This window comes from Perognathus longimembris, chromosome 13, assembly GCF_023159225.1.
Source record: "Perognathus longimembris pacificus isolate PPM17 chromosome 13, ASM2315922v1, whole genome shotgun sequence".
Lineage (NCBI taxonomy): Eukaryota > Metazoa > Chordata > Mammalia > Rodentia > Heteromyidae > Perognathus > Perognathus longimembris.
Genome location: NC_063173.1, coordinates 46,634,316 through 46,659,613, shown reverse-complemented (window position 1 = coordinate 46,659,613; position 25,298 = coordinate 46,634,316). Strand labels below are relative to the sequence as shown.

The window sequence follows — 25,298 nt, the reverse complement described above, 5'->3', positions numbered from 1 at the left end:
CATTCTAAAACATCTAAGCAGGCAGAAAACACAAATCAAAAGCAACCATTTTTTTCTCCAAGATAAAGGTTACCAAAATTTTACCTTTTAAGTCACTAACTTCCTGAGTGTGTTTGCATAAGGAACACTTTTGAACAAAACTGAGCTGAGCTTACGCGGTAGTGAAGGCTTTGTTATTTTGTTTTGTTTTATTTTAGTGTTGGTACTGGGGTTTGAACTCAGGGCCAAGGGTACTATCTCTCTAACCCCTAAAAACCCCAGCCTCACTTCTGGCTTTCTGCTGTTCAATCAGGGATAAGAGTCGCATGGACTTTCCTGTCTTGATCCTCAGCTCCCAGCCTACTCAGTTCCTGGATTATAGCTGTGAGCCCTGGAGCTGGGCTGTAGTGAGGTTCTGTTAGCCTTCTGTTTTCATTCTTCAATATGCTGTTTACAGGGGCTGTGAACCCCTGAATCCTGTGTGCTCAGTGAGCTTTCTTCCACATCACTTGCACATTACATGGTGTCCACCCAGTTGATCACTAGTTCTTAGGAACATCTTTGCGGGGGGGGTCACAAACTTGGCTAGAAAATTTATATATAGGTAGCAGTTTGCAAATAATTTCTGGGGGTTCATGAACCCCACCAAACCTATCCCAGAACCCTAATGAATTCAGGTTAGAATTCCAGGTATAGACCAACCAACAAAGTACCTAACCAATAGTCTAAGATGGGCCCACTCTGTGTCCAAGTTTTCAGTCACCCTGATTGACAGGAGCTGTGCTTCTGAGATGGCACAGCTGTGCCTGGCCCCAGGAGTGTGGGGTGGGTGGCAGGGTACACTCACTGTCCTCATGTCCTCCGGAGCCCAGACAGGCCCTAGGGTGTACAGTGAGCCAGTTCTGGGCAGCTGGGTTGAGACAGCTGGCCTGGGACAGCTGCATGGACAGAGCTGGGGGTGAGGGGGTGGACAGGCACTAGGCCCAGTGTATCCCTCTGCCCTGTGGAAGGGAGTGGTGGGCAGTGCAGGAGGAGGGAGGGGAGGCCTGGGGGTGCTCACACCCCTTCTTCCTCTGGATTTCCCACCCTGTCCAGAGGCCTACGCCCTTTTCTAGATGTGCTCTTCCCTACTGGCCCAGAAGAGCTGGGCCCCCACCCCCACACCTCCACACCTCCCGTGACTGGGATGGGCCTGAGTTGATGGAAAGCCCTGAGGTTCACTTCAGTGCTGTCACAGATGCAAAGGGCAAGTTTGGGGGGATAGTGTGAAGTGAAGCTTCCCTAAGGAGAGAAAGGCTGCCTTTTCAGGCGGTGGTGAACCCCTCCCGTGGCGCAGACGCCAGGCCTGAATTAAGGAATGCCTGTGGAGGGTTCTAGGGATACCAGGACTGAAGCTGGGGACTGAGAACTACAGATGACAGGGACCAGGAGCCAGGGATCCTCCACCCCACTAAGGAGACAACAAGGATCCCCATGTCACAGAGGCAGGGAGCTGAGATGCCCTCCTCCAGCCTGGGGTGGGGGGCGCTGCTGGCTCCCAACAATAGCTCTCACCCCCCCCCCCCACACCCCCATGTCTCCATCACAGCATCTGACAATGCCACTGGCTCCTCATAAGCTCCAGGCCAAATCACCAAGGCAGGAAAAATGAAGAGCCAGGCCAGGCAGCTTTGCTCTCCTGCCAGGAACCAGCTTTATTTGGGCCTGGCTGGGTCTTCCAGATCCCAGAGGCCGAGAGCGAATCTCACTTCACCTAGAACTCCATCAGTCCCTTAGCTAGAACCACTTGCCCCTCTACTCTGGAAAAGGGAGGGGACAGCCTCACCTTTGGGAACCCCATTGCAGGCCTGTTGTTCAGTTCCAGAACCTTACCCGGTCGACTCTCACATCCTCTGGGCAGATGAAAGCTCCAGGGTAGGAAAAGTAGGGAGGCCCAAGAAATAACAGCTTTAGGGAAGACTGGGTTAGATATGGGGCCTGCCAAGGACCAAGACATGGCTCCTCTCAGACCTGAGCCCCTTCACTCCTCCAAGTAGCCCACAAAATGGGATAATCTCATCCTGGGGTACTTGAGGCTCAGTCAGGCTGTAGCTTGCCCACATCACGCAGCTTGAAAGTGATCTTGGACCCAGAGCCCACATTTGACCCACTACAAAGAGCTCCCTTCTGGGAGGAGCCCAGACCATAAAGGCATCTGTGAGGAGGGCCAGATTACTTCCTCTAGTTGGCAGACGGAAGCTGCAGGCCCAGCTGCCAGCCGGCAAATACAGAGAGGAAGCTGCAAACTGTGGGCAAGTGGTTAAGAGCAGAGCCCACCATGATGTTGACAAATCTGACTGAGAATGGACGCTGAGCCTCATGGTACCGTCATATAATCACACAAAATGGGCTCATTTTGAGCCCTGTGCAAAAGCGGTGCTTGCACACTCATGGCCTCTACTGGAAAAGACATGGATACTCAGCTCCCCCACCCCCCCACCCCTTTGCAATGAAAACCACACCTGGGGCTGCCTTTGGCTTGGTTTGGCTTCAGGGCTAGTCTGCATCTGATTAACAAGCCCTATGAGACAGAGGACCCCTCCCCCCAGCTGGTGACTCAGGTAATGGTGAGGCCCTAGGTGACCGCTCTGAGGAGCTCTGGTTTGGAAGGCAAGGAAGAAGCTAGGAAAGCTCAAGACTGAGGCCCCATCTTCAGTGACCTCTGCCTGCAGGCAGGTCATTCATCCTGCCCACTCACCCAATACTCCACACCTAGACTGGCCTCCAGCAGATTATACAGGAACTGGGCTAAGTAAGCCATTCTATATCCCAGGGAGGCAATAGCTGTAGATAAGGTCAGTGCCCAGGCCTCCTAGCTCCAACCACTCAATCCCATGCAAGAGGCAGAGTTCACACAGTGAAGTAAGAGCATGGTAGCTCTTGACTGGCAGGTAGCTCAGCCTATTAGGACAGGCCTGGTGCTGAGAACCAGACGGGGGTCCATGGACAGCACCAATGAAGCTGGACAAGTCCAGGACACTAAGTCAGAGTGATCAGAGTGCACTGTGACAGAGCAGGGGATGGGGGACATTTTCTTCCTAAAGCAAAAGACAGGCAGCTCCCTCAAGGGCCCCAAGCTGAGGCCTTATGGGTGATGGAGTTAAGGTACCAACTTCAGAGCACCCACACCTGCAGGAGAGTCTGAATTGCATTCCAAAGGCTTGGGGTTTTATTCAAGCCCCACCCTCCCATGCTGAAGGGGGAAGCAGCATTCCTGTCCAGGATGTGGAAATAAGAGTTAAGAGAGCAAGGACCACGGCCTGAGGACCTGTCCTGCTCACACCCACTTCCTGTACAGCTTGTGAGCTAAGAACAAATTTGTGTCTGTGTAGTCATCCTGGAAGTTGAACTCAGGGCCTGGGCACTGTCCCTGAAATGGGTTTTTTGTTTTTTGAGTTTTTTTGCTTAAGGCTAGTATTCTACTACTGAACCAAACCTCCAGTTCTGGCTTTTTGATGGTTAATTGGAGATAAGAATCTCACAGACTTTCCAGCCCAGCCTGGCTTCCAACCACAATCCTCAGATCTCAGCTTCCTGAGTAGCTAGGATTACACATACGGCCACCAGCATCATATTTTTTTTTAAATTTTTAAATAGTTCAATAAAGCCAAAGAGGAGATTTTCTAGCATATGAAAATGACATAAAAAGTCAAATTTCTGTGTCCATCCATGAAGCTGTTAGGGCACACAGCCACACCCACTGGCCTGATGAACAAGTCTCTTTACAGCTGGCCTGGCAAGGGAATCAATGGTGGAGCACACAAGAGGGACAGGACAGCCGTGGGATGGGATCCCGGGGTGAGCGTGGGAGCAGGCCTGGCAGCAGAAACTGACTGCCACCCAGAGAGGGGAGCCACGGGACCCCGGACCATGGTCCAGATCCCAATTCTGCCAACGCACGGCCACAGGGAAGACCTCATCTCACTGCCTGCCTGCCTGCCTGGAAGGGATGAGGTCAGTGCCAGGCACCTGCAAGGCTCCGCGGCCAGAGCTAGGCTTCACACGGGTACCGATTCAGATGGCACTGGTGGAAAAGTAAGAGGCAGGGGGTGAGCTGTCCCCTGTTGTCTCTCTTGTGTACTCTGTCTTCTTCAGAGGGCTATCCATGGCCTGTTAGGCCAAATAAGTTTGTATAGTGGAACTAAAGTACTAATATACTATGAACTTCTACTCATCTTTTTTAAAATTTATTTATTAATTGAACACAAATTTTTTGACAAGGTGTTGTGCAAAAAGGGCACAGTTACATAGTAGGGCAGTGTGTACATTTCTTGTGATATCTTATACCCTGTTTTTCTTTCCCTTCCCTAGGTCAGGTAGACATATATACAATACACAATGTATCAAGAACATATACAGTATCCACGTGGCCAAGCCCAAGAAAACTTGCCTAGGGCTTTAAATGTAATGTCGATATTAGACAATATGTCGACAGTAGTCTTATGTGAACTTACATACATAGCTTTTGAGCTATTGTATTCCACTGAGAGGTCAATTTTTGACCTTTATATGTTGTCTACTCATCTTTTAATATGTCAGATTTTACCTGCTCCAAGAAACTATCAACAGCCAGCCTTGTCACCAACACCACACCTCCTCCACCCCACCCCGTGGTGGCCCTAGATATGGAAGCACTCTAGCACCAGACTGCTCTCTAGCTGTGTCACCCTGGACAGTGACTCAACCTCTCTGAGCCTCATTTCTAGTGGCCCATGCCTGTAATCCTAGCTACTCAGGAAGCTGCGCTCTGAGGATCCCAGTCCAAAGCCAGTGGGGGCAGGAAAGTGTGAGACTCTTATCTCCAATAAGCTACTCAGAAAAAGTCAGAAGTGGTGCTGTTGCTCAAGTGGAAGAGCTCTAGCCTTGGGTAAAATAAGCTCAGGGACAGCTCAGGCCCTGAGTTCAAGATCCAGGACTGGCAAAAAAAAAAATAATTTAAAAATGATAATAAATAGGGCTGGGAATGTGGCTTAGCGGTAGAGTGCTTGCCTTACATGCATGAAGCCCTGGGTTCGACTCCCTCAGCACCACAGACAGAAAAAGCTGGAGTGGTGCTGTGGCTCAAGTGGCAGAGTGCTAGCCTTGACAAAAAGAAGCCAGGGACAGTGCTCAGGCTCTGCGTCAAGCCCCAGGGATGGCAAAAAAAAAAAAAAAGATAATAAATAATGAAGTAGGAACCCAACAAATGGTGTGGAACAAAATGTTAGATGAGGATAGATGTATAGATGGATACTGAGAGTGGATGGATGGATAAATGGAAGGAAAGCAGGCAGAGAGAGAGGGAAGGAGGGATAGAGGGAGGAAAGAAGGAAAAAAGAGAGAAGGAAGAAGGAAAGGACAAAAAGGAAGGAGGGAAGGAGGGGGGAAGGAAAGAGAGAAGGGAAGAGAAAAGGAAGGGAGGAATGCAAGGAAGGATGGAAGGAAAAGAAGAAAGAAGGAAGGCGGAAGGGAGGGAAAGAGGGAGGGAGGATGGCAGAAGGATGTCATCTTCCCACCTTCCCTGGGGCCCCTGGGCACAGGAGGTGGGGTTGGGAAGGGCTGGTGTCTGCCCTGCCTGTGTTGTCCCTCCCCAGTGGGTTTGCAGGATTGGGCAGCTTGCTGTGTCCCTTTCCTGGAAAGGGGGGACGTGGGGGTAGCTCCCTAGCCTGACCCAAGCACCCACATGCTTCTGAATAGTCTCAGGGGGACCAGGCATAGGAGGACCACAGTGTCTTCAGATCTAGAGTGGGACAGGCCGTCCACAGGCAGCTGCCCTCCCCGGACCTGCTCCCTTCTCACCTGTGTGATGCGGGGCTTGGACTGGAACAGTGTTTCCCCAGCAGCTTCTCAGAGATGAGTGTGGAAGCAGGAGGCTCTGTGGAGAACAAACGGCTCTGCTGTTACCTGGGCTAGGAGCAGCCAGGCTCCTCCCTGAGAGTCTCAGTGCCTCAGACCATCCCCGCCCCAGACGCCAGTGGTGTGGCCAGCGGTAAACAGAGCCTGAGTCATTCCCAAACACGTGCAAAATGCCCAGCAGCTCCAACACCACGTGAAATGCCTCTTAGGAAGCACCAAATCAAAGCATCCCCTTTGTGGGGCTCTGGCATGCACTAAGCTCTAAGTGCTGCAGGATCCAGAGAAGGAGAGGAAATGGCTCCTCCATCCATCAAGTGCTCAAAGGAAACCCCTGGGAGCCACAAGGCCTCTTCCAACCCTCTGTTCACCAACAGCCTCCTACCTAGGTTAGAACAGAGTCTGGCCGGGCCCTGCTTAGACCCCTGCCCTTGTCAATCCCTTAGCCACATGGCAGGAAGGACTGCAGAATACAACCCACAGCTTGTCCTTCTTGGCCTGCAACCCTCCAACGAGAATGCAGCTAAGCATGTGGGAGCTACACAATCCAAGCTCCTGTGTGGCTGGCAGGGCCCTGGATGGCTTGCTCTGCCCCTCTCCTGTCCTTCTTACTTGGGTCACCTCAGGCCCCTTAGCCATACTCATCAATCTCTTTTCTATTTTCCCAGTACACCTGGCCCTTGCTCACCCAAGGACCTTTGTAGTTTCCATTCTCTCCCAGAATTTCTCTCCCTAGGTACAGAACTAACCTCAGAGTTCAAATCCCTCCCTAATAGGATTCTTTAGAAAAACAAACACAGCAGATGTGCAGGCTGATGTTTCCACCCAGTATGTCGAAGGCCCGGAGAGCCGACCTAGGTCTGCCAAAGGTCTGTCTTCCCTATTGCAAGGCTCCAGGGCTCCAGGCTTCAGCTGCCCAGCGGGACCATGTGGGTACTCTCAGGGACTGGCACATGGCCCATATGACCACTGATCCTGATTTCTCTGTGCTGCAGCCTACAGGGGTGGTTGGGGGGGGGGGTCTCTAAGCTCTCCAGGGGACTGCAAGTGTTAAGACTCACTGACAAGACTCACTGTTCTACCCCACCTTCCTCAAAGCTCACTCCCTTCAGGCCATTTCCCCTAGGGCAATGTCACTAGGCCCTGGTTGAGATCACTGCAGGTTGAGGGGCCAGAGATAGCTAGTGATAGCAGGCAGTCAGCTGGGGCTGAGCATGAAAGAGAGGGCTTGGAGACTTCCGTCCACAGCTCTGCCTTCCACAGGAGGCTGTCCCTGCTCCCAGTGTCCCTGCATGAAGAGGCCACACGGGCCACATCCTGCCAGCCTGTGGCACCTCACCTCAGGAACTCAGCATCCCCTACCTGTAAAATGAGCTCCACGGTGGGTGGGTGATGACCAGGGCTACAGGAGTGGGTGTATGAGAGGTGCCTGGTATCAGCAAGTCTCAAATAAAAGAGACAGACTGGGATGTGGTGACTACGGAAGGTGGGGATGTCCTATTGAGAGTCAGATGCCCTATGAAGGTTGGCTGAATCCTCTCAGTGTCCAGCCTGGAGCCCCAGGAGACCCTACCACTCCTGGGAGAGGCTGGGCCACCTGGAGAAGAAGGCCTCTACCCTTGGCTCAGGAGGGACCTCAGGGCCACCCTGAGGTCAAAGGTACCCCAGCTCCCTAAGTACAGCAATCCTTCCACCTGGGAGAAAGCAGGAGGGATAGCCTAGGGCCTTGCTCTGGAAACCTTGCCCTGGGCACAACACCTGAGGGTGGGTGGCTGGCTGGCACTCATCTTCAGCGCCTGGACTTTGTCCTGTTCACTCACAAAAAGAGGCCACTGTGCTATTTGTTTTCAGGTTTGACAGGTGATGTGTTTCCTGAAAGCCCTGCTGACTGGGGCTGGCAGTTTAACCTCCTGCCATCTCATTTTCCAATCTCTGGTTGGATGTTTAGTTGTGGTTTAGGACAGAATGGGTTTGTCAGAAGCCCGTGTAAAAGGGCAATGGCCAGGCCAGATGCCAATGGACACTTTCCCTAGCTAGCTGAGACAGAGGCGGGCACAGGGCCAGGCTGAACTACCAGGCCCAACCAGTTTATTGCTCAGGGGCGACCTCAAAGATGACAGCATGCACCAGGCACTGGTGGCTCACGTCTATAATCCTAGCTATTCAAGAGGATCTGAGGACTGCAGTTCAAAGCTAGCCTGGGCAGGGAAGTCTGTGAGACTCTTATCTCCAATTAACCACAGAAGTGGAGCTGTGGCTTAAGTGGCAGAACATCAGCTTTGAGTGAGAAAGTTAAGGAACAGCACCTCAGGCCCTGAGTTCAAGTTCCCAGTACTGGCGAGGAGGAGGAGAAGGAGGAGAAGGAGGAGGAGGAGGAGGAGGAGGAGGAGGAGGAGGAGGAGGAGGAGGAGGAGGAGGAGGAGGAGGAGGAGGAGGAGACAGGAAAGGAGAGGAGGGGGAAAGAGACAATGCTCTCCTCAGGTGACAGGCTGAAAGGGTCAGAGGCCTTGAGGATTAGCCCTGCTAGAGCCCAGAGTGCCATCCTGAGTGACAGCCCCTCATACCTATCACGAGCTACCCCCAAGCTGGACACAGGAAATGGATGGACAGATTGCACCCAGTCCACCAGAAGCACCCAGGCTGGAACTTATGTGAAAATGAGCAATTGCACACCAGGAGTGTGGCAATGCCAGCCGCTGAGGGACAAGCTGGCCTCCAGGTTCCAGTTCCTCAGTGACAAAAGCTGCCTCTCCTCTGCACACTGTTGTCCTTGCCAGCCAGGGTGCTAAGCACTTTGGCTCCCTTCTTGGGAGCCATTTTACAGTTGAAGAAACTGAAACTAGATAGGCAAAGAAACTTGCCCAAGGTTATAGAGCCCATAGGCCAGAGTGGAATCCCAATAGTCTGACCCACAACCCATCTTGCCCAGAGCCTGCAGTTTACATGATAAGGAACTGAAATAATCCTCCAAACTTGTAGCCCAGACTGCAAACCCACCCACCAGAACATGTTCTAGGTGCATGACAGACAGCGAGGGGGCAGCTCACAGGACCCTCCCAGGACCTGGCTGGTGGGGCCATATGGCTGGGCCACAGTCGGGGTTCCCAGACTGGGTGTGGGCTCTGAGCAGGCAATAGGGAGAGAGAGGAGACTTGAATCAGGGATCCCTGGTGGCCGCAGGAGTCCTTTCAGCCAGTGTCTCTTTCCCAGGGCCTGAGCTCAGGAAGGAAGGGAGAGACAGGTATAATGCCCCTTCCTCCACACAGCCCTCCCAGACCACTCTCCTCCACAGACCTGAGGGAGCACTGCCTGTCTACCCTAAGTACTTTGGCCTGAGGGCTTAGGACAGACACACAGACAGATGTAGGTTCTGTATGCCCTTCCCCACAGCCAAGTGTCTTTGCTGAGCCTCAGCTCCCACATCTGGGGAGCAGGCCTAGCCTTCTGGCCTCCCAAGGTGCAGGTACCTGTACTTCCCTAAGTGTGAGAACTTAATTATGGCTCTTGTAGCATGGGGTAGGAGATGGACAGGCTAAGGGGGACACTGTGCTACCTGTATACACAGGCATCAAGTGCCTCCAGGACCCTCAGGTGAGCAGAGGGCTGGGCAGGGGGAGAGGACACAAATCTGTGTCACCAAGAATTTGGCAGGAGGTCTTTCTGGGTGACAGTGCCAGGCCACCAGCCCAGGCTGGGAAGAAAGAGCAGGGCAGGGCCCCCTTGCCTATCTCTGCCTTCCTGCAGTTCTGTACCTCTGCCTGTGGGGTCCTTGGAGCCTTTCCTCTTCCCTTGCTCTAAAAGCAGTGCTCCAACCTGCATAGGGTCTGTGGACGCCCAGAGCGTGGGACCCCAGGCCGGTCACCCCTCCGCAGAGCAGGTACTTGGTAGTGGCAATCTGGGCCCTCAGGTCTACGTACAAGGAGGGAGGACCATCAGCCCAGACAGTTCTCTCTTTCCACTACTCACTATCTCAACCTCAGTTTACCTATCTGTGGAGAGGGGACTAGCTCCCCACCCCCCAGCCCTCAGGCAATCAGTCCCTCTCCTGATGGAGGGTCAGCCCTCTAGGAGGCAAAGCATGCATTGGCCCAGGGTCTGGTGGTAGGGTGAAAGGTTGTGGGGATCCTGGCAGCAGGCCTTGGTGACCCCTTGCTGTAGGAGGTGTCTGAAGAGGGAGAGGCTCTTTGTACAATCAAGGGAAATGGGTTGATGACTATCAGCGTGAGAAGGTTCTGGACCTAATGGAACTGGGCAGAGGGGACCATGCAGACAGCCAGGCAGATAGGAGAGGTGCCAGGGGCTCCCAGGAGGAGTTTGCCCCCAGTGAACCCTGAGTGCCAGGCCTGAGACATGTGTTGACACCTTGGTCTCAGGGCCTCATGCCTGGGCAGCTTGGCTCTGCCTCATGGGAAGAGTGGCTTGGGTGGGAAGAAAAGAGCTGGCATTTCTGAAGGAGGAGGGATGTATTCCAGAGCTGTGCTGCAAGTGGCCAGGCTCAGGGTCCTGTGGTGGAGCCCTCAAGGCTCCTTGCATTCCCACCCTTGCTCATCCAACTTGCCAGAGACCTCTTGGGGCTGATCACCTCTGAGCCCCACAATAGCAAGTGTGAGGACCCCCCCTCCCCTGGGAGCACAGATCTGGAAACAGTCTGAGAGAGGCCCAGGCAGAGGCCCAGACTAGCATGAGAACACTGATCCCAGCCCTTGGCCCAGAACACCCCTCCTACAGCAGATAAAGTCAGGCCTGAGGCCAAGGCCCAACCAGACAGGGCCTCAGAGGCGTTGGGGTGGGTGAGGCAGGATGCAGGCTCTGCCCATTGCAGGGAAGGGAGCAATAGGCATTTCCACCAGGTGGGAGGGGCTGACCCTTGCAGGATGTTTTTTTTTTTTTTTTTTCTCTCTGCAAACCTCACAAGTCATGGGTGAAGATGAGTGCCTCACTCAAAGTCATGAGCCGGTGTGAAAGTCACTGGTCCTCCATCCCTGCAGGCCCTGTGGGCTCTGAGCCCTGTGGGCAGGCCTAGCCCAGAGCTCACTAAATGAGTTGGCCAGTATGCCCTCCACACAGCATGGCACACAAAAGAGTTGTCTGGCCCCAGGGAAGCTATGGACAGAAGGTGGCCTGGCACAGAAGAAGACAGGTCACAGAGGGGAGGAGAGAACACAAGCGTGGCTGCAGGGCGCAGACATCAATGATGTTCTCACCAAAGCCTGAGAGTCTGGAAAATTCTGCACAGGCTCCATGAGAAGGCTGAGGTGGGAGGGGCCCTGGTCTGACTTCCTCCCCCTACTCCCATCAGGGCTCTCAAACCCCAGGGTCTGGGCAGGGGTCCTGACTCAGAGTGAAGATTCCAGTTCAGCTTGTCCTGGATCCTTAGGCCCCTTACATCCACAACCCCAGAGCCTAATGTGGTCCCTGCGGCGGATGGCAGAGTTCTCCCTGCTCCTCTAGGAGGTGGTACAGAGGATAAGCAGGCTGGGATGGGACAGGTGATCTCAAAGGAGAAGTCCTGCTCTAGCACCTCCCAATTGGGAACCCAGGACAAATCCCTCGCTGCCCTATCAGCCTGTGAGATGGGGTTATGCAATGACACTCTCCAACTGGAAAGATCAAGGGGCTGAAATGGAGGAAGTCACCACTGGCAACAGCTGGACAGCACAAGGGGTCATTAGCAGAGATGGGAACAGGGGTACCTCAATGGGGACATCCTTCCCCAGGTCCATGCCAGGCAGCAGCACAGAAAGATTTGAATCTGGTCTCCAGAAGACCAGGTAGGACCCCGAGTCCAAAGAGAACCCTGCCTGTGCGGCTGCCCTGTCTGCATCATACAGGGCAGGGCACAGACTGCATGCACTCTCCTATCCCAGTCCCTTTCAGATCAAGACTAGCCTGGGAACTTGGGATTGAAAGCTCAGATCTGCCCCCCTCCTAGCAAGGGTCATAGCTCCTAGAGCCTCAGTTTTCTTGCCTGTGAAATGGGGGCGAGGGCTAATGACCACCACTTGTGGAGAGGTGACCTGGTATCATGGCTGCCTTCATAGATCTTGCCAGGGCTTGGCCCAGACTTGATGTTCCCCCTCTCTCTGCTGGACCTGCCAGGCAGGGCCCAGGCTTAACAGGAGAAAGTTTCCGGCTTCCCGGAAAACCTGTCCAGAACAATGACTGGGAACAGAAACTGACTGGAGAATACGAGACTCAGAAGATCACATTACTGAGCAGTCAGCAAGACTCTGGCTCAGAGTTGCCGTGGGGGGGGGGGGGGCTGCCTTCCCAAGCCCTCACTGAGTCTCCTGGGGTGGGCACAGTGGTTGGTATCTCTGTGTCCGGCAAACCAATGGGGTAGATACTGGGGCAGGGTGAGGGTAGGGGCTCAATGGTGCCAGGGTTCCAGAGTAAGGGCTCCAGCAGATGCCCAGAGCACTCCTGGACACAGCGGGTTGCCTGAAAGAGCCTCAGTTTACTTTCTGTAAAATGAGCTGGTGACACCCAATTGTCATCCTGTGCATTGAGTTCCCATTCATTCAAATCCCTTTCAGGGGACTGGGAGCAGAGAGGCAAGTTCAGGCTTCATGAAGTGTGCTGACATGACACAGGGCTGGCCAGGCCCCCACCCCACACCACAGCCCTGAAGCTCCTGAGATCTGGAGTTGTTAGAAATGACCCCACACCCTCAGAACCGAAACTAGGGGTGAGGCCGACACTGCCCTGCATGTCAGAACCCACCTCCTACTCCACACAGGCTTCCTCCCACGACCTCATCTCCCCTGTCCCTTGGTTTCCAGAAGCTATGGGAGGAAGGAGTCATTGTGGGGACAGGTCATTAAATAGTAAAGAGATCCCATGATTAGTTAATGATACCACAGGCCCCCAGAGAGGAGAGGAATGGGGGTGGTCAGAGGGTCAAGAGAAAAGCTCCTCCATCTATCTTTCTCTTACACATACTCATGTGCACACACGCATACCTTACTCCCATGGGTCTACTGTGCAAGGACAGATGCTTCCCCTCCCTGAAGTGGGCTAAAATTTAGAGGTGTTGGCTGCCAGATACCCAAAGCAAGCTTTTCCTTGGGAATCCGGTCCCCGGACCTTGCAGACCACCTGACTGGAAAGCCACCTGTAGGCATTCAGTTCATGGTGCTTAGGAGAATTAGGTACAAGAATAAGACCAAGTGGCTACTGATAAAACGTCAAATGGCCTCAGGTCATTTGGCGTAGCAGGCTAGACTTCAGCAGGTCACTGAGAGTTGTATTCGCTGCCGGCTGGGAAGCAGGCCGGCACGCTCCTCCCTCGGCACACCTCAGGATCCCAATCTGAGCTGCTGCTGCTTCTTGGAGTGTGTGTGTATGTGTGTGTGTGTGGGGGGGGGGGTGTTGTTGTTATTAAGCTCCAAACACCAAACTGTTGACAGTGGTGTTTATCTCTGAGTGATTATTTCCTTCTGAGTGTCTGTTCTTTGCTTGAAAAATTTTTTTTTCCCACAAAAATCTTTCTTCAATAACTAAAAGGCTTTGGCTTCAGAGTTTGTTTTGTTTAGTCGTTTTTGCCATTTGGTTCAGATGAACACGAGAGGTTTTGTTTTGTTTTGTTTTCTGGTCCTAGGGCTTGAATTCAGGGTCTGGGCACTGTCCCTGGGCTTTTTTTTTTTTTTCTCAAAGCTAACACTCTACCCCTTGAGCCACACCTCCATTTCCAACGTTTTGGTGGTTAATTGTTGATAAGAGTCCCACGGACTTGCCTGCCTGCACTGGCTTGGAACCATGATCTTCAGATCTCAGCCTCATGAGCAGCTGGGATTATAGGCATGAGCCAGCAGAGCCAGGACTCAGTGCTGTTGTTTTTGACAGAAATATCTTTTCTCTGTCAGATCCCAGCTCCATGCTGTGGCCCCAGCAGTGTGCTGTCATCTATGCAGCCTACACAATCCCAACAAGCATGGTCAGGATGAGAAAATACAGCCTGTATACCCTATTTTCTAAGAGCCAGATTTGTCCAGAGATGAAAGGGGTGAGCTCTCCGAGCCTTAGGGTAAACAAGCAGTGGCTAGGTGCTGCTCATGGGCTTAGACAGTACAGGTAGATGAGATCCTGAGACTCAAGACACAAGCTGGCCCCAGCTCTGCCCTCAACTCACCCATGTCCAGGCTGGGCTCAGACAGGCTCATCGGGAAGGATGACCACAGCAGCTGGCCACAGAACTCCAGCAGCCCAGGCAAGCCCCTTCATGCCTCATTAGGAACCTTGGCTCTGAAGAGGAAGACTCTTGGTTCCTTCTTCCAGAGCTGCAGCAGGAACAGCCGTCGTTTTCCTGCTTACCAACCTCTGGTGTTTACTGATGGCACACACCCTCCCTGCCACTAGACATTTCACCAGCATCTTTTCATTTAGCCCCCCTGGAAACCAGAGCTCTGGTTGCTGTCAAATGGGCTTCATGGGGAGCAGACACTGTGAGTAGAACTAGCTAGAGCCTAGGTCTGATGGACATGGATGCCCTGGCAGCAAGAACCCCTAGCTGCCTTGCCTACTTGTAATTTACATGAAATCTGAGAACCTCAGCACCATGCTGTGCTGGCTCCTGGCCAAAGAGGAACCCTCCGCTCACCTTGGGACAGAGAAAGGGGACCAGAGGGACTCAAAAGCCCAGAATCTGAAACACTTTCTCCCTGCCCTATTTCTCTGTGTGCAGAGGTCAGGGGTCAGGGAGGTAGACTGTCCAGGTGACAGAAGATGACCCAAGTATTGGATTTAAGACCTCAGAGAAATCACCCTGCCACCCACCCAACGAATGTCTAAGTCCTCTATAAATGGCACCGCTTTACAGAGCCCATTGCAACAGCATGCCAGTAGCCTGCCTCCTAAGACAGTAAGTGGGAGGATTTCCAACTACAGTACTATAATTAGTGGTATTATCATCAGCCACAACAAGTTAACATTTATTGAGTGCTTGCAGAATACCAGGAGTCATCTGAAGGGCCCGGTATATGTCTGCAAGGGAACACATAATCCTCTCCCCATTAATTTCCCGGGGGAGGGACCTCTAACAGGTAAACACCTCTAGCCTTGCCCCGCCCCCTTCACTCCCTGGACCCAAGGCCTTATCTGATTGGCTCCCTTGGGAGACACACTGAGCATGCTCAGCAGCCCCACCAGCTTGTCAGCAGGGAAGCTGGCTAGGCACCAGGAAAAGGCTTTTTCCAGGCCATTAGCTGTTCTGGCTACCTGTTCCTGCAGGAAGGCAGGTTCCTGTCTGGCTCTGTGTCCAGAGAGGTGACTCTGTCAGTACCAAGGCAGGCCATCCACAAGTCCTCTGGGCTCCACCTCTAAAGCCGCAACCTCCAGTGGGGCTGTTCAGCAAGAACTATCTTTAACATGCGTTAACCCACTGACGTGGCAGTGGAACCTCCTGAGTCCATGGTGGGCCCACCGAGGCTTACAGAGATGATTAAGCTGTGGGTTTCAGATACTGTGGAAAAGCTTTCTGCACCCTGAACTCGGGGTGGGTCCACCCCTGCAAGGCTGGATTAAACTTTCACTGGTATCTGAGCCACTCCCTAAAGTCTCATGAAGCTCCACAAGCTCAAGAGCACAGCAAACCAACACTGCATGCTCCTTTGAAAATGCAGGATCTATTAACACCAGAAAGCTCCAGAGAACCCCAAGTCTATACAATACACACACACACACACACACACACACACACACACACACACACACACATATTTGGCTAAAGATGAGAGTTTTTAGAACTCTGTTGTATGAGTATATTCATTTTTTCCTTAGGTATAAAAATTTGGGTTTGCCACTGAGGGTTCTAAAAACAAGGGAAAGTAAATAGATAATGAATGCTTTTGATCTCATATACATAACTGTCCATTGCAGTATGTGTATTTACCCATGCTTATCTACATTGGCACCTTGTTGAGTGGGGGAAGAGGGGGGCAGCTCTGCCATTCAGTGCCAGCAGAGCCTTTCTTGCTGGAGCTGGGACCAGCCAGCACCATCTTCCTTCTAGGCTGCAACAGGTAAAAGAGAGGCCAGCACTCAGAAGCTCTTAGCCTGGGCAAAACCCCAGAGAGGGCCCACAGTGCAAAAGCGAGAAGTGGGGGGGAGGGAAGGGGGAGGAGGAAGAGGGAGAGGGTCACTGCAGGATAGCAGTTAAGAATTTGGCAGCTCAAGAAGGGCTGTAACTTGCCCCCAGGGAAAGAATGAGCCTGGGACTTGAATCCAGGTGCTTAGTCTGTAGTCTCAAGCTCAAAAGTTTACCTAAGTCCCTGCTTCTCTCTAACAGCAATGGCCCTGAGCACTGGGGCACATAAAGCACTATGTATAGGGCACTGGCCTGGGTGCTTCACAAGCAGTGGTAACTCTTGTATCAGTGTCAAGTAGCCCTGTCAGGTAAAGACAGCTGTCCCTGGGGACCCACAGATGTTCACCCCCTTTACAGAAAATAGTATAATACTTGCACATAACTTCCATTTAACCTATGTATCTTATCATCCCTAACCAGTTACACTACCTGATACAATGTAAATGCTCTGCTAACAGTTGTTACACTGCACTGTTTAGGAAAGAAAAAGTGTGTATATGCCTTTATTGGGGCTTGAACTCAGGGCCAGAGCACTGTCCTTTAGGTTTTGGTGTGTGTGTGTGTGTGTGTGTGTGTGTGTGTGTGTGTGTGTGTTTTCTTTTTGCTCAAGGCTGGTGCTCTACCACTTGAGCCACACCTCCACTTCAGGCTTTTTGATGGTTAATTGGAGATCAGAGTGTCACAGGCTTTTCTGCATGGGCTAGCTTTGAACCTTAATCCTTAGATCTCAGCCTCCTTAGTAGCTAGGATTACAGTTGTGAGCCACAGTGTGCCCAGCAAGAATAACAACTTTAAAGCCCCCATATGCAGTATAGACAAAGTCTTTCTCCAAATCTCTTTGAGCTGTGGTTGGCTGAATCTGCAGGTACGAGACTGGATGATAACAAAGGACAATGATCCCAGCCTCCCTGCTCCTACAGCTGCTGACACTATAAAGCGGGGTTAAGCTCAGTGCCACATCCATCTGGGAAGTGGCCCCCTCAGAAAGTACCCTCCGTGTGATCTTAGAGGCCACAATCTTGCCTAGGGTCCCTTTCTCATTCTCCCTGCCCAGGTCCAGCTGGACTCCCAGACAGGATGCTAAAGCAGAGAAGAAATCAGCCTGGAGGTTACCTTACCTGGCTAAGGTCCCTCAACAGCTCTGCAATAGAGCAGGACCTGAGTCCAGGCCCCCAACACCAGACTCCAGCCCTGTCCACTCCCTTATCTGTGTTTGGCCCTAAGAGCCTAAACTCAGAGCTCTGAAAGACTCCCTTACTAGGACATCCCTTAATCAGCAGGGAAAGCCAGAAGCAGCACCTCAAGGGGGCATAGAAGCCTCACTGCTGTGTGAGATGTCAGTGGGAGCACCCCAAGCTGTCCCTAGGTGGTGTGCAAGGATGGGTCCAACAAGGGCTCCCTGAACGGCACCAGCCCATTCGCTGGGCCCAAGCCCCAGCATGCACAAGCCCTGTCCACAGAAAACTGCTGATGGAGAGATGCCTTTTCTGGCTGAGTCAGGGTTCACAGAAGGCTGTAGTGGCCCCTGGTAGGGCTGGAGGAAGGAAGTCTCATGGTTCCCCTCTCTGTAGGATAAAGGCCAGGCATCACAGGGCAAGTAGAAGCCCTAACTACAGGGTCCCGGTCAGGCAGCTTCTGTCTCCTCTCTGGGCCCCAGTGCAGGAGGAGGCCAGCCAGGCCTACAGGGAAGACTGGGGGCATCCATGCTCTAATTCCTAGCTACCCATTTGCTAAGGTTTATTGAGCATTGAGTGACTCTGCGTTGTGCCAGGTACCAGCTCAGGTTCCCTACAGGATTATCCCACATTCATTCTACCACCATTTCCTGAGTGTCTACCATGGGCCAGGCCTGGAGGATACTGAAATGGACAAGAAGGCATTTGCCCAGGAGGGCTCAGGAAGTGCCCTAGGCCATGAAACCACACAGGACCAAAGAGGAAGGCCCTCAGGACAGGCAGAGAAGAGGGGCATGGGAGACAGCCATGATCTCAGACCTACTTCATCTATACAGCTTGGAGTGATGCTGCGGAGAAGACAGCCACCCACCGCCCAGGTAGAACAGATGGGGGATCACAGAAGGCACAGAAGGTACACTGAGGCTAGTCCCTTGGGACCTGGTACAGGCCAGCCAGATGGAGACACGCTTCATGGAGGCTTTCTGTCAGAGCTTCACACCTGTCCATGGCATAGCTAGGAACTGCCAGAGGCAGGACTCTAGCTTCCGATGGCCATGCTGTAACATGTGTTGTGATGGCCATGCTGTAACATGTGTTGTGCCATCCCCCTAGGCTTCCTGCTTCTGGAGCAGACAAAATGAAAAGTGGAAGGAGATGGGACAAGTACTCTTTGACCCATTCTTTGTTGAGGATGTAGTGTGCACACACAGGTACACATGCACACACAGGCATGCATTTGAACATGTGTCCTATTTTCAAAGGCAACATCCCAGTTTCAGAAAACCCTTAGCTAAATAAAGAATGAGCCACTAGCAGGGCAGGGAAGGGAGGCTCAGAGAGGAGAAGGAACGTAGCTAAAGTCACACAGCATACAAACAGCAGAGCTAGGACTACTGGCAAGACCAGAACCCAGGCCTCTTGGTTCTCCTCAGCCACTTGTCCACGTCAGCAGAAAGTTAAGTGCGTCATCTGCTGACAGGAAACTCACTGGTGCTGGGGGAATCCCAGGGGTGAGTCAGGAACAAGCCAACCCTGCCATCCCCCCAGGACAACAGCTGGGCCCAAAGGGCGGGATGCTGGGCTCCCTGCTCAAGGCAGCATCTGGGGCAGGGGAAGGAGGAAAGCCACACATCCCACACCACATGTCCCCTGTTTACCTCTGGGCTTCCCCTCCAGGCAGTACAGACCAGGTTGGGGCGTGGGGGAGCCTCAGGCAAGGCAGTTCCTGCTGAGATTAAACGGGGCCTCCCACCACCACTCCAAGCCCCATCCTGCTTTACAAAGGGGCCCAGACCAAGCAGCTTCACAGAGAGAAGCCAACTCCTGGCTGTTTGATGCTCTTGATTAAATCAGAACCACCCCCGAGCTTCCCATGGGACAGAGGAAGTGGGCATAGCAGACAGGGCCAAGGCCAAGCCAGGGGAGCCAGCAGGCCTCGACCATCCAAAGCTGAAGCAGTACTCAGGGCCTAGATCTGTTCAGCAATGGAAATAGCTCTTCTGGCCCTCAGAGGACAGGCCCGGGTCCCTGCACTGGAGGAGGATGGCCAGCCAATGAGAGCTTCCTCTTGTAAAGTCTAGGCCTCAAAAGAGGGGCTGCCACTGCCTAGCAGAAATTCCACAGAAATCCACAGAACCCAAATTCACCTAGCTTGTAGGAAACTTGTACCAAGGCTGGCTGGCTGCTGCCAGAGATGACATGTGGCTAACTGGGCTGGGCGGGGTCTTTGGCCACTTTCCCAAGCCCCTGCTGGGGTGGGGTAGGGAAGACTGGCTGAGGAATAGAAGGAAAAGCAGGGCATGGCTGGAAGGCTGGTCCTCCTCATCACCGCTGCTCCTCCTCGCTCAGAGGGTGCACCCCCCTCCCCCCACCCTATGGCTGGAGTCTCCTCCTCCATGCCCAGCTGCAGTCATCTCTAGAGCCACCAAGATCCTTCATTCTGCATCACCACAGCCATTGATCCTCCACCCCAGCATAGCTGGCAGACTTTCTTTCCTGTAGTGCCACTCTGCTTAGAATCCTTCACCTGCTCCCCTTTCTACAGCTCGGGTCTCGAGGCCTCACCGTGGCACTTAAAACCTTCCAGCAGCCTCGATCCCACCAGTCCCTCATGCTTGGCTGGCCATCTAGGCAGTCCCAAACTTCAGTCACCAATCAACACAGCCATTTCCTGAGAGATCCTGGGGCAGGCACTGAGCTCCTTGCCTTTGTCCAAGCATTTTCCACTTCCTGAAACGCCATCTATGCTCTGGCTACCATCACTTTCCAATCCATAAGGCCTTGGAGATCCCCCTAAGGCTTTTCCTTCATGTATCTTATGTCAGAGTCCCTGCTATCCCCATCCCATACAGCTGTGGGACAGAGCTGTGATAGGAAGGCTCTGGTTAGATGTTCATTAAGTACAGATGGCAGTCAACATCTCCTTCCCCCCACCACAGGCACTACCTAGCAATTTTCCTCTTTCCCTGTACACACCAGACCTTCATTCTCCCACACACACCCCTTCCCCGCCCTTTGGGCCTGGGTGCTGCCCCTGAGTTCCTTTTTGCTCAAGGCCGGTGCTCTACCAATTGAGCCATAGCACCACTTCTGGCTTTTTCTGTGATTAAGTAGAGATAAGAGTCTTGCATACTTTTCTGCCTGACTTTGAACTGCAATCCTCAGATCTCAACCTCCTGAGTGGTGTGAGCCAACCGCACCCAGACCAGACCCTCTTCTGCTGCTATAATGCTTGATCCAAACCCAACCTGGACTGGGAAGCCCAGGCAGAAAATCCTGGTCAAGTCTCATCCCTCACACTGCACTCTGGTTTCTCAAGGGTTTCCCTACTTCTGAATACCCCCCCACACACACACACTCCCCATCACAGTCTCCTTCACATGGTACAGCCTTTTCCAGCTGGTTCCACAACAAATGACTCATCTCTCCAGAAGGGGTAGAGATTTTAGAATGCAAGTGTCCTTTGTGCTCAGCCCTGCCCAGCAGATAGTGAGTGCCCACATGGCCCCTCACCTGCACACCAAACCACACATTTGTTACAATAGCTGGATTCTAGCCCCTTGGTCGGTACAGACCTTGGAAATGTCTCCAGCAGTAGTCTAGTGGGGATGCGTGGAAATCAGGACCAAAATGAAGCCACCCCAGCTAGTGCATCCATATAACCCCCAGCCCTGTCTTGTGTGTTGTAGGTGCTCATGAAGCAGTTTGGGCTTAACCCTCTCCTACCTTAACCCAAACGACAGAAAACTCTACCACTCTTCAGTCTAGGTGTCACACTCAAAGTGATCAAAGTGGCAGGTATCAACTTCTGTGCTCTCCTGGGGTCTGTGAGGGGTGTATATCTGCAGTCAGCTTTCAGCCCTTCATCCCTGCCCATCAGGTAGTGAGCTGTCATGTATTGAGGCCTCTGGACACTGGCACCTTGCTGGGCACAGTGTATACATTAAAGCCCAACAAGCCCCTTGACCACAGGCAGTACTGGGATCCCAGTTAAAGCGATCCAGCACACAGCACCCAAGGCCAGGCAGGGACAGGAGTTTTCTGTTCATGAAACGAACCCTGGGTATATCTCAAGAGCCTCAGGGTCTACACTTGACTGGGCCCCAACTTTGATGGGGTTTTCCCTTCTCTTCCCCCATTCACCTCTTCCAGCTCATCTGCAAAGGTCCTGCTGTTTCCCATGTCAAGTCTCAGTGGGCCCAGCCCCACTGAGCTCTTCTCCAGATTTTAGGGAGGAGGGAAAGATGGAAACTTTCTTATTGCTTTGAGTTCCCCTTCCCAGAGTTCCGAGGCTTCAGTCCCAGGCTGCAAGTGGGAACTTTTTTTTCCTTTTTGCTAGGCTCTCACTACGTACGTAGTCCAGGTTGATCCTCAAACTAGTCATCCTTCTGCCTCGACCTCCCCAGTGAATAGTGCTCCCATCCGGCTCCAGTGCGACTTAGGAGGGGTTAAAAAAAAAAAAAAAGCAGCTTTCCATGGTCTCATTTTGCAAGAAGAGAAACCCGAGTGAAACAACAACGCCACCAGCAATCTAAATACCTGTGGCCTAATGCAGGGCTCTCACCTGCCAGATCTCACCTTCCGGGATTTGGGTAAGAAAGCACAAACAGGATCCTGGGGTTACCTGGATGAACTTGTTCCTACTGGAACCTGAGCGCTCCTGAGCCAGGGGTGGGGACGGCCCGGAACCAGAGCCAGAGCGCGGAGGGGGGTTGGGTCCGGACGCAGAGGCTGAGACTCCCCACCGCACACCCACTGTCACCCGTGGCGAGAAATCGGCCCCAGCGGGCTGCAAAGCTCACTTTGCGTCGGGCTGTCCCGCCGGCCCTCCACCGGGTCCTGTCTCACCTGCTGGCTCTACTTTCTCCTCCGCGCGGCGAGCAGGCAAGTCGGCGTTCCCCGCTGGCGTCCCGGTCCGACGGCGCCGCTCAAGGCTCTGCCACTCCGCCGCCGGCCCCCGCCCGGGACGCAACGGCCTCACCCAGGCCCCGCCCCTCGGCTGGGGATGCCCCGCCCCCGACACACCCCCTTCGCTGTCCTGTCAGCCCCGCCCTTGACTCTGCTGGAGATAGCTCGGTTCTCAGGCCAGGACAGGCCACGCCCACTGAGGGGTGGCTTCTGGGCTGTAACCCAGCCGGCCTGTAGGCAGAAGAGGCCACGCCCCCTCCTCTCAGATAAAGCGGCCACGCCCCCTGTCCCCAAGGAGAAGAGGCCCCGCCCCCTGGCCCGCCTTGCTAGGGCCAGGATCCAGTATCCCCAGCCCGCTTCCCTGCAGGTCACTCCTGGGCCCCCGTCCACGGTGCACCCCCGTAAGTCTAGCCCCCAAGTCTGCTCACTCACAGCCCAGCTTAGAAGCTTGGTCCCTCTGGGGCCTCCCTCACCCTTCCGGGTTCCCAGCTCCTTTTTCCTGGGGTGTGTGTGTGGGGGGTACCGTGGGCTCTCTCGGGCCAGGCAGGCCCCTCCCCGCGAGTTCCCAGCACCTCCCTAATCCTGGTCTCCCTGGCAACCTCTGCCTGCCCTGGGCCGCTGGCCTGGGCCCCCCACGTCGGCATTCCAGGGCGGATGTATCCGGGTGCCACCCGGGATGGGCTCCGGCGTAGGAGCGAGGGGCCTTCCAAGTCGGGGCTTCGACCGGGAGGCCGCCGGGCACAGGCGCCGCCGGGATCTGAACTCTTGCCCACCGCCCCCCCCCCCCCCCCGGCCCCCGGGTCCGGGCTCTGTGCCAGGCGCTGTGAAAGCACTGACCCTGGAATTCACACCGCCCACCAGGTACTCATGGTGCGCCCATTTTACAGATGCGCAACCTAAGGAGAAGTTGTGGGCTCATTCTCACACTGGAATCCAGCCCCCAAGCCCTGAATCACAGGCTTGACGCTGCCCCGGCTTGCCTGGACTGGCCCCTGCAGAAGCGGCCCAGAGCAGCCAGTTGTGGTAGAGCAGGCAGGGGAGGGAGGAGGACGGGGGAAGGACAGGGTGTGAGCAGGAGGGGCAGGCCTGCCCCTCCTGAGATGTAGCCTAGAAATAAAGTGCAGCAGCATTAAAAGTTCACCAGGTGGCTGTAGGGGCCCAGCCTGAATGCCAGCCCTCAGCACTCCCAGGCTCGGCCTGGTTACCAGGAGGATGACCAGGGCCCATGAACCTGCACAGCTGACAGAGCTCTTTGGCCCCATTATCTCCCTGGTATCTCACAACAGCCTCATTGTGGGGAGGGAATGACTCTGCCTGCTTTGCATGGTTGGGAGAGGGCAGAGAACTGGATCTCAGCCCAGTGCTCCAAGCTTGGTTGGTCCTGACTCAGTGTGGTCACCATTCCTGGGGGAACTTAGGAACTTGACTTTGGGGACCGTATCAGACCTACTGAGTGAGAAATTGCAGCATTTTTTTTAAACCAAAGCTTCTAGGTGATTCAGAATCACATGAATGCCTGGTAAAGACATTGCAATGCGCTGAGAACTCACCTCAGCCTAGGTTCCCTACTGGTGGTTTTGTTACCTACTCCAAGCAAATTTTTCCACCTTTCCAGTATGAGCCATTAAAGAGCAAGTACACTAATGATAATGCCAGTCCTGAGGGCAGCTGTTGGGAATTCAATGCGATGGCATTTGTGAAGGGCTTGGCCCACTGCCTGGTCTGCCCATGCCCAGTGGGTGTTCTTTTTCCAGCAAAAATTCTCTCTCTCTTTTTTATAAATAGAATTCCCATGCCAAGTTGGGGAAGTGGACCCAAGAAATCCCTTGGCCAGTGTCTCCCTGGCTTGTCCTCACAGAGGGACATCTTCTATTTTGTAAGATTACAGGTGGCTCACACCTGTAATCCCAGCTACTCAGGAGACTGAAATGTGAAAGTCAAGATTCAAAGCCAGTCCTAGCAGAAAAGTTATTGAGACCCATCTCCAATTAATCACCAAAAAGCCAGAAGGGGGTGTGGCTCAAGTGGTAGAATGCCAGCCTTGGGCAGCAGAAGCCAAACAAAGTGTGAGTCCCTGGGTTCAAGTCCCATTATTGGTATTCACACACACACACACACACACACACACACTCACACACACACATAGAGGCTAAGGTTGTATCAAAGTCCCAGGGTTAGGAACTACGCTTTGAGAAGCTCTGAGCTCTTCTGTCTTGACCTGAGTTTTAGCTTCCCACTCTACACAGCCCTTGCACAATGGATACAAAATGCCCTCCTCACCCACCCTGCACCATGTCACCCTCCCCTCTACCCTGCCATGCTGAAGGTGTTGGTGATGGTGACTACAGTTGGCCAAACAGCTGGATCCTATTAGTTCCCCACTCGCCCGAAGTCCATCTGCTGCCCCTTCCTGTCTGCCACTCAGAATTAGAGACAGAGGCAGCTGGGGCAGCTTTGGGAATACTTCCCCCCCTTCTCTCATATACACACACGCACACACACACACACATACACACACACATGATCCTCTGCAGCCCCCCTGGAAGAGGGACTCAAGACTGGTCAGCCCACCTGGAACTCACATTTGGGTCACTCAAGTGATCATGCATACTTGCAACAGTCCAAATAAAAGCCCACACACCCTCTGTCTGACACTTATTAAACTGTAAAAATATTTGTCAGACTTGGGGCTTGAACTCAGGCCTCACTTGCTAGGCAGGTGCCTTGCCTTGCCACCGAGCCAGGCGTCCAGCCTCTGGCCCTTTATAACCATCAAGAAGGCTAGGTATACTGTTTAGGGTTCCTGCAGTTCTGGGCAGGAGTGTGGTAGCTGGAGAGGTCAGCCTGACCCCAGCCTGCACCCACACACCTGCTTCTTTTCCTGTCCCATCCCTGCCCCATGTCAGAAGTAGCCACGGACTCAGGATGTGACTACTCACAGGCCCACAATCGGTCCACATGACTGGCTCATAGCCAGTGCTTGGTCCACTGAGGCTTGAACTCAGGGCCTCAAGCTCTCTTCGCTTTTTTCACTCAAGGCTAGCACTCTACTACTTGAGCCACATCTCCACTACTGGTTTTTTGGTAGTTAACTGGAAGTAAGAATCTCATGGACTTTCCTGCCCAAGTTTGGCTTTGAACCCCAATCCTCAGATCTCAACCTCTGGAGTAGCAGAGTAGCTAGGATTACAGGTGTGAGCCACCAGTATCAGGTAGAAAAGTTCAACAAAACAACTTGGGGACATTCAAACCCTAACCAAACTGTAGCAGCCATGTTAAAT

The 25,298-nt window shown here is 53.4% G+C and overlaps 1 protein-coding gene across 2 annotated transcripts in view; it reads right to left on the bottom strand.

The window, feature by feature from the left end:
• Nucleotides 1-22,061, bottom strand: part of Cd82 (CD82 molecule) — a 36,640-nt gene extending 14,579 nt beyond the window's left edge. Inside the window, exons 1-2 of one of the 2 annotated variants that reach the window (XM_048360184.1) lie at nucleotides 21,958-22,005; nucleotides 5,797-5,872 (exon numbers count right to left, since the gene is read on the bottom strand). The gene's annotated coding sequence lies outside the window, so the exon portion shown is untranslated. Of the gene's footprint in view, nucleotides 1-5,796; nucleotides 5,873-21,957 lie in introns of both variants that reach the window. The other variant, XM_048360185.1, reaches the window with a different exon arrangement.
• Between the last annotated feature and the right edge of the window lie 3,237 nt (nucleotides 22,062-25,298).